Raw genomic sequence first — 10305 nt, forward strand, 5'->3', positions numbered from 1 at the left:
AATATAATTTTGAACAATCGGTTTATTCAAAAATATATTTTGTTTTTTCTCCAGATATTTGGCAAATGCAATGCTTTGTGGAAGAAGTGCAAGTGGCCGAAGTCTTGTGAAGTAATTCTCAAAAGCCTAGGTTCAGCTTTACTTGTGCCCGTAGTAACGCGTTGGAATTCATTGTATGATGCAGTCAAACGATTACTCGCGTATAAAGCAAAGTTGAATGATTTGTGTCAAGAATTCGACTTGGCAAAATTTACCGCAGGAGACTTCACTTATCTGGAACAATATACGATGCTGCTGCAGCCAATTGAAAATATTCTGGATGACCTGCAGGAGGAGGTTAATGTTAAATATGGTTGTTTATTACCCAGTCTTTTGACTCTGAGTAATAAGTTGATGAAATTAAGTATATCTGAAGATATACCAAATCTCAACTCTGTTGCGATGATGTTGGATCAAAAGCTGAGGAAAAGATTTGAACCATATTTTACTTCGGCCCCGTCAGCAGATATTGCAACAGCTGCAGCTGTATTGACTCCAGATGTGAAGACCGACTGGATCGGGGCGTTGCAGGACACACTTCCGGATTTGACGGAAGAAAGCATCAACAACAGGGTGATTAAAAGCATTAGGGAGGCCCTAACAAAAAACAACCATGCTTTAGAAGCGATTTCTAAAAGATTGGGTTGTCCTCCAAGTCCAAGTCAAACGTGCCGGTAAGAATGTATCTATTTAGTTTTCTTCTGGGTTTTTACACATGTCTTTATTGTTTTAGGTGATGGTCACGACACAAATGCCACCGCGTCAGCTCCACAAAGTGTTGATGTGAGAGCTGCGATAGCAAACCAATACTACAGTTATTTAAATGACCAATCGATGACTGATAGTACCTGGGACCGATATCCATTGCTGAAGGAGGCATTTGTGAAATTCAATACCCCACTGCCATCATCGGCACCTGTTGAACGTCTTTTTTCATTTGCGGGGATAATAAATAGCCCAAGGAGAGGTTCATTGACAGACTTTTCTTTTGAAAAGTTTGTTCTAATGAAAGCAAATTCCCTTTTTTGTTGAATTATTGTTAATTCATAATTTTGTTTTTTTGGTGAATTACTGTTACTTTATATATTTTTTTATGTTGAATTATTGTTTATTTTTGTTGTAAATGAAATTGAATTATTCATTTGTGTTTAATTTGAAGTGCTTATTGTGCATGATAGCATTCAATCGCGAGGAAGAAGTTGTGATGAGCACTGCTTATTTATAAAACTGAAAAAGTAAAAGTTTGATATAAGTTCATAATGGGAAGAAAACGAAATGTATTCATACGTGATTGTTATATTATTGAAGGCTCCAATGGAGAATGTAAACTTTGTAAAAAAAAAAATTAGTGCACTCTGTTTAACTAATATGAAGACATTTACAAAAGGACCATAGTGATATATATGATGACAAAAGGGCTAAAATAGAAAGCAGTGAAGCATGCAAAAACGATCAAAAAAATTAAATTTACCGTTGAAATGTCCGTGAATGAAGTTGTTAATTCTTGCATCACTTTGTTAACTAAACAATCAGTGCCCTTGTCACATTTCGATAGTGAGCCATTTAATACATTAACAAACCCAATATTTGATGGTCTACATATTCCAAAAATAAACTCAAGAAATATTTTACACCATTTGAAAGATCAATGTGATAACTTAAAAAATAATATAAGAAATTTAACAAAAAATAAAATACTTTGCCTAAAAATGGATACAGCTACTCGCCACGATTGGGCTATTTTGGGTGTAAATGTGCAAATAATCACATCCCATAAACTTGAAATATTCACACTGCCACATGCCATGCTTGAATTGAAGCAGAAACATACAGCGCAATATTTAACCACTAAAATTGAAAATGTTTTGAAAAGTTTCAATATAGATAAGGCGCAAGTTTATGCAGTAACCACTGATAACGGCAGGAATATGGTGAAAGCGGTGGAGCTGTTATCATGTGATGACGAAGAAAGTGACAGTGAAATAGAAGACAATTACGAAAGTATTGTGTGCAATGTAAGATTCGAAAATATTATTTCTATTAAATGTGCTGCCCACACATTGCAGTTAGCTGTTAACCCTCTCATGCCCGATGTTGCCTATAGGTACGGTGACCATACGTACTGTATTATACAGGACAGTACTGTTTTTGGAAGCTTTGCTCTGTGTAAATTATTTTGTACGATAAAATGCGAAAAAGTACTCTTTTTTGAAAAATTTACTGTTTTTGTACTGTAGTTTGTAAATTTTCTTGCGCATTTAAACCTGCAAGTAAGTTGCCTGTACTAACTTGTCGGATAAATTGCTCCTCACTTTAAAGTGCCATTTAAGAATTTTCGTTTTCTCATCTCGCTTCTAAAAATATATTTATTATTTCGAAATTATGGCAAGGCCAAAATTAGAATGCACTACGTTGGTGTGGTGACTATGGTTGGCAATGCGATGCATGCAAAACGTAAACAAAAGCAGCTGTTTATTGAAAACTTATCATGGAAATCCCACAACTAAAAAGAAATTGGCAATGCTTAATTTAAAGCTGGCTTCAAGCACATGCAATCTGCACAAATTTTATGTAGCTGGACTTCCATTTCAGGTAAATTTGTTGAAATAAAAATGCCTTTGTAACTGTGGACTTATCAAATTTATGTAATTGTTTATTAGCTTAATGGCGCCAAGGAGAAAGTGTGTTTTTAATACAGAACTTCGAAAAGAATTCAACTTCTTAATAGAAGCAACAAGAGCCAGTGAAGTAAAGTGCGTTAAATGTATGGCAGTTTTTTCCATTGCAAATAGCGGCAAACTGGATATCCTGCAACATTTAAAGACTAATAAACACAAACGCGCTGATATTTCTGCAGCCAGTAGTAAAACCATTTCTGCATTTTACTTATCTAAATCGCTTGATGGTTGTCGAAAAGTGACATGCATCACAGAAGGAACATGGGCGTACCATACGATTCAACACAACTATTCTTTTCGCTCAAATGATTGCACAAATAAACTTATCAAAAGCTGTTTTGATGAAAAATATTCATGCGCACGCACCAAGTGCGAAGCCATTATTTGCAATGTGCTTGCACCCAACGCCATTAAGGAATCGGAGAAGGATTTAGAAGGGGTACATTTCATTTCAATATATTCTGACTGCTCAAACCATGGAAGTACAAAAATATGCCCAATTCTTGTTCGATACTTCACTAAATACAAAGGAATTCAAGTAAAATTTCTGGAAGTTGATGAGATTCCTGGCGAAACGTCTGACATATTGAGTGAATATATTCTAAAGCTGCTAAACAAATTTAAATTGGAAAGAAAATTGCTAGCTTTATGTGCAGACGATACGAACGCAAATTTTGGTGGTGCATCCAGGCGGGGTAAAAACAACCTTTTCACAAAACTTCAACAGGCCACTGGTAAAACATTAATTGGAATTAATTGTGCTGCCCACATTTTAAATAATTGCATACAATGTTCTGTGGAATGTCTTCCAATTGACATCGAAGTCATTGTTGTAAAGATCTACTCTTTCTTTTATATTTACACATTCCGTGTGGCAGAATTTAAAGATATTTGTGAAAACTTAAACTTCGAATATTGTAAACTAATGGGATTTAGTAAAACTAGGTGGCTCACTTTGAAGTCATCAATATAGAGGATTCTGAAACTTTTCGATCCTCTCAAAAAATATTTTTTGTTACAACCAAAGTGTCCAACTGCCTTAAAACAATTTTTTGAAAATCCTTGCGCTGAAGTTTGGCTTTTATTCGGGCATTACCAAGCGTGTCTCTTTCACAGCTATATTTTAAAAATTGAGTCGCAAACAATTTCAATGATAGAAACAGCTTTCCTCATAAATGAAATAAAAAACAAAGTTATTGCACATAAAGAAGAAAACTTTGTACCATTAGAAGTTAAAAACTCTATTACAGTCTTACAACAGAAAGGTTTAATTGATGTAAATCAATTCCAAACATGCACAAAAAACTTTTATATCAATTGTGTTGACTACCTAAGCCTGTGGGACAGTGCATTCATAGAAGTTCAGGTTTTAAAATGGATACTACTCCAGAGAGTACCGTCATGGAATGAAGTGGAGGCCAGTTTTTCATATATTTTAGAAAAGAGAAATGGTATCAATATAAAAGATAGCGAATTATTTGATGAATTTTCTTGCGTTAAAAATTATGCAACACCTAGCAAGTTTAATGAATGGAACGAAATTGAAAACAATGTTCAAAACAGGTGGTTGGAAATTTTCAAACATTTTGAAGAAAATAAAATTTCTTTTTCTAATATTATAAAAGTTGTTCAGTTTTGTTTGTGCTTGCCCGGGTCTAATGCCCCTACGGAAAGGCTGTTTTCAATTCTTAACAATATGTGGACAAGTGAAAAAACTAAAATTAAAACCGAAACAATAAAATCGATTTTAATTACCAAAGTCAACTACGAGTTAAGCTGCCTAGAATTCAAAGAGTATTTAAAAAATAATTTTGATTTGATTAAAAAAATACATTCCGCTGAAAAGTATGTATAAACTGTGTAAATTATTATTTACTATCTAGTCACGAAGACTTCTGTTATGTTTGAAGACTTTTTTATGTTTTTTATTTATGTATAATGTAAATGAAAAAAAAACATATGTATGTACATGTATTTCCCAAAATAAATGAACATAAACTAATGTATCTGTTTTTTGTTTTTTATAAAATGAGGGTTCAAAAACGTGTACTGTATTTTCATTTTGAAAATATGGTCACCGTAGATATACACTCAGCGAAAAAAAAACCCACGCAGTCGAAAATTTTCTAATATTCCTATTTATAACTGTCACTATTTGCTCAAAATTCACTAGTTGTCTTATTTTTCGTTTCTGTTATGTGACTACATTAGTTTACCGTTATTTCTAAAACCGTTGGCCTCCGCACGTGTTTTTTTCAGTATTTGCGGAATTTTCGTTTGAGTAAGTTGTGAAAATAAGTGAAGTTGAACATGGTGTTGTCAATTGAAAATAAAGCAGAAATAGTGGCTTTATATAAAAATAAATTATCCAAACGTCAAATAGCTCGTGAAATGGGCATAAGTGATTGGAGCGTGCGCAATATAATTAAAAATTATACGAATTTTAATTCATTAGCTCGAAAAAAGGGCAGTGGACGTCCGAAAAAAGTAAAACCTCGTCACGAACGACAAATTAAACGGATGTGCATTAGTGATCGCTTTCAACATGCTGGAGCAATCAATGCAACATTTTACGAAACCACTTTAAAAATAACTAAACGTTTGAAATGTCCTTTAATATCATTACAGCGCGACGTCAGCTTAAAATTTCATTGCATCGAATGAAGAAACAGCGACTAGAATGGGCAAAGTCCCACAAAACTTAAACTATATCAGATTGGGGGAAATGTTATTTTTTCCGACGAATCCAAATTTAATTTATTTGGACCCGACGGAAATGCCACAGTGCGTCGTAGGGAAGGGGGCGTTTTTTAGAAAGCTGTGTTTTGCCCACCGTAAAACATTCACCCTATTTAATGGTGTGGGAGGCTATAACGAAGTTTGGTGTTGGGCAGCTTATTATTCTAAAAGGATCTGTGAATGCCGAAAAATACATTGGAATTTTGAGAGAAGGCGTTTTGCCAACAATTGAACAGCTGTCCGAACATACCCAAAAAGTGTATTTTCAGGATGATTCAGCCCCTTGCCATAGAGCCAAAACGGTAACTAAAGCATAAAAATATTGAAATTCATTTTTCAATAATTCATTTCAAACATATACAGGTTACAAAACAAAAAGAGTTTTATGGAATTGAGTCTTGTTAGGAAACAGTCCAGATCTCAATCCAATTGAGAACTGCTGGCATTATATGGGCAAAAAGGATAAAAGAAAAGCTTAGTAAGGTTTGGGTATTGACGGGGTGTAATATACTTTTCCAAAAAGTCTAAAAGAAATGGAAAAAATTATTGAAGTTGTGTGGAATGAAGAAATTAACAAAAATTATCTTGAACGTTTGTTTGAATCCATGCCTAAACGAATAGCCGAGGTTATAAAGAGGAGGGGGGGTTCAACAAAATACTAAGAAAATTTTTGTACAAAAAATGTTATTTTGATTTGTTATGTATTCTATTGCTAAATAAAGATCATATAAAACATAAAATATCTTAATAACTTGTTTAAAAATCGCATTATTGTCCATAACAAATTTTCCGTCTGGGGTATGTTATGTGTGTGTATTTACATTTTTCATTAAAACAAGTTTTAAACTATAAGTTTGGCACATAAAAATGCTTGAAACATGAACTAAATAAAAGTGGTTGACTCCCCAAGAAAAATGTTTTACTTAGAATAACATGTATCTAAGTTTTGAGCTATTTGAAACCACTTTGTAAAGTGCGTGGGTTTTTTTTTCGCCGAGTGTATCATTCGCTCCGCCGCGCCCACATCTTTTGAGATATTTTTTTGAAAATTGTAAATTACCCTTTTAATATCATTACAGACGTCTGCTTAAAATTTCTGTAGCTTATCATAGCGAGTTTTAGGTGTGAGCAGTAATGGGTTAATAATAAAATAAATATTACGTCGGTATTAATCTAAAGAATAATAATACAACAAAAATTACGTCGGTATTAATCAGTGTTAAGTGAACCAAGTAAAAAAAAAAAAGAAGCATGGCGACTGAATCAACCATTCACTTAACGGGTTCGGAGTTAATAAAAGAAGCGTCGAGAATAAAGGAGTATACGGGCAAAGACTACGACTTATCATCTTTTATAAAGGAGGTAAAACTAATTCTCCCCCTTTTCAACAACAACATACCAATGCAACGGTTTATATTTGAAAGGTACGTAAAAAATAAAATACAAGGACCAGCCCTAGCAGTAATAAGGACATTGGGACAAGAAGCCACATGGCCAGATATCAAAGAAGAACTCATCAAAAACTTCGGCATGAAGGAAACGTACCACAACCTGTATCACCAAGCAGTCAACTTGAGGAATTAAAATGTAAAATCAGTACTGACGATTACAACACTAATGACATTTCTGACATTGAGCAACGCAACCCTAATGGTGGAAAACGTTGATGGTACAAACGGTTTTACTGAAATTTCTCTTGAAGACGCAGAGATAACAGTCAATTACAGCACAATACTACATATTATCAACCCGTTAGAAATTATTAAAGTTATTGAAACTCTTGAACATAATATCGAACAAATCACAAATGATGAGGAAAAACATTTTTTGATACAAGAATTAAACAAGGTTAAATCGAAATTAATAACTATTAACCCACATAGACAACGAAGAGGATTAATTAATATCATAGGATCGGGTATGAAATGGCTATATGGTACAATGGACGATAGCGACAGAAAAGAAATAGAACAACATCTTCAAACAAGCGACGAGAATAACCATGCAATAATAGAAAATTCAAATCAAAATATTCACTAAAATTCACAAGAAAATTTAATGAAATCGCTACAAGTGATCAAAAATTAGAAAAAAAATAATGTATCTTGATATTCTGTTAAAAATTAAAATTTTTATTAGACAATGAAATAACAAAACAGAAATTATTGTAAAAACTCAGGAGAGTTTTCAGTCAAATGGGGGAGGAGTTACGTCCACTTTCCATTCCAATGAGTCGTTCAAGTCGCTTCCAATTGGGGCAAATGACAAACAAACAGTTTCAGTTGTTTACACAGTGAAACTGCAGACCAATCAAATTTATTGATTTTCGAACATACAAATTCAATTGTTTGTGTCGAAATGAACTCCAGTCGCCCGAACTAACCTACTCAATACCACACTTCAATACAAGTGTCAACAATCTGGCAACCTGTGTACAAAATAGCAATAGCCAAGGGGTGGCATCTGTACATGAAGAGAGTCGTCGAGTGCCGTCGGTTGCATACACACGTAACGAACAGCGAAATCTATTTTATTATTTCTTTATTTTCTAAACTTTGTAAAACTAACTTTAAAAGATTAAATAAACTATTTGTATAATATTAATAACTGAAAAGAGGTCTTCTGACACAAGGAAAAGGGGCATCACTGAATACAACACTCTCCACATCAAAACGCTAATCAGAAAAAAAGGCATCACTGTTTTTGTTTCTTTTTCCACTTTGTACCAACGGGAAGGTGAAGCTGTGCCGGCACTTGTTCTGTACAGTCCGAAAAAGCACTTACGCCGACATACACGCGCACCAGTCCGTTACGGATTGCCAATGCATTGCCCACACTCTGGTCACACTATTATACAATTGCAACACTCTAGCCACGCTATAAACAGAAAGAAGTCACATCTGGTGCTAATTTTTCAAGTGACTCGGGGCACATCATTTCACGTGCGCAATCAACAAAATCTATTTTAATTGGATCATCTCGTAATATATTTTGTTAGACAATTTTTATAAAGAATTATAAATTTAATTGTAACCATCTGTTACGGATTGCCAATGCTTTGTCCACACTCTAGTCACACTATTATAAAATTGCCAATGCACTGCCGACACTCTGATCACACTGTTATACAGTTACAACACTCTAGCCACGCTATAAATGGAAAATGTGGCTGGGTTCTTCCATTCTTCTTTCTGCAATCATAAAGTGTATCAGTTCATTTCATCAACATTGGTTTTTTTTTGGAAAAAAAATCGGAGGCAATCGGACACATCATTTAACATACATCAAAGATATAAATCATCTTAACAACTATTCTGTAAGACAATTTTTATATAATTAATATTTAATTGTAATAATTCAAAGGTGTGTATTTTTCAAGTGAGGGCTGATATCATTAGATCAGTCCGCATGATAACAAAACGTATTTTGCTACACCCAAAACCAGAACTTAATAAAGAATTCGGCAATCTTAAACACCATCTAAAAGCGGTGTATAAAGTGAGGCTGATTTACTAAAAGTGATCAGTCCTCGTGGTAATAAACGTGGGGTGCAACACCCAAAACCGGAACTTCATTTTGTGCACTCAATATTACACAATTGGTGAACAATAGTTTGCTTGCACAGCAACATTGTAACCTAATTAATTTTGTTTTGTATATAACAACCAAAATTTATTGAACACTGCAATAGTAATTCGATACTTCCGTTTTTGTTTATTTTAATAATTTTGGTGCAACGATCGATTTCGTTGACTTCATTGATTCCACAAACATATGAATGAGTTCAACTGACGTTGTGCTGAGTCTGCATTTGAAAATTTAAGAACCATATAAATATGAGGAGTTTTTAAAGAATGTAGTTAGTTCTTAAGAACCAACCAAAATGTAAAGTTCAAAAATAAAGATTTAAAAATAAAAATTTTAATTGTTCAGCATTAATTACGAAAGTCGGGCGCTGTTCATCATGTCCTAGAAAGAACGACAAAAAAGTACCAACAAAATGCTTCAAGTGTCATAAATTTATCCGCTGATGAGACTGATTAGTTTTTTTTTTAAATTTGATCTCGACTATTCCAAAAAAAATAGTTTTAAGAGAAGTTACGTTTTTTAATTTTTTTTATTAGGTATAATGTTCCAGTTATGTTTTTGTTTCTTAAAGTTAATACTAATAAAGAACTTTATTAATTACTATAAACTTAATTTCATTTTATTTCGTTTTGACACTCATTTCCTAATATTTGTTTGAGGTCACTCAAGACCCCTTGCGCATAATTGTGTGATTTTTTCGATGCGCTTAAGTAAGGGTTAATAAAGAGGGCGCATCGCGGTACAGCTCACAAAAATATATCTTTTGACTCATTTTTACTTTATATAAGAATTGATTGGGGTTCAACCGGGATGGAAAATTTATTTAAAATGGCGAAAAACAATAATTATAGCGGTGGAATACCACGCTCTCAACAACAACAACAATCACGTGGTTAACGCTTCTTTAGGGCTAGAGATTATGATCGCATGAATACTTTTAATATAAACAAGAATCAAGCCAGATGGGCCGGTGAAGTAGATATACAAGATCGCTACACCGAAGCAATGACTCGAGGTCAACAACAACAACTTCAACCAAGACGATAAAACCAGCGGATGAATAAGAACAACAACGCTGGTCGGGAACCTCCGCCCGTAGTAACAACTGAGACACCGTCGAAGGATGAACCACTATATGAAGGTTCGATCTCTGCCTCGTGCACAGTCACGACCATCCTAAGCCGCAATCTTGAATATTCGAGTCTACTCATTTTAATTGAAGAATTCTGGAAAGTCGCAGTTCGTGAAAATAGTCTATTTG

At 33.9% G+C, this 10305-nt stretch overlaps 1 pseudogene; it reads left to right on the top strand.

Annotated features, from left to right (window-relative positions):
- Positions 1-1257: 1257 nt before the first annotated feature.
- On the top strand, positions 1258-10091 carry LOC126766416 (uncharacterized; annotated as a pseudogene).
- Positions 10092-10305: the final 214 nt, after the last annotated feature.

The sequence above is a fragment of the Bactrocera neohumeralis genome, unplaced genomic scaffold (genome assembly GCF_024586455.1).
Source record: "Bactrocera neohumeralis isolate Rockhampton unplaced genomic scaffold, APGP_CSIRO_Bneo_wtdbg2-racon-allhic-juicebox.fasta_v2 ctg1085, whole genome shotgun sequence".
NCBI lineage: Eukaryota > Metazoa > Arthropoda > Insecta > Diptera > Tephritidae > Bactrocera > Bactrocera neohumeralis.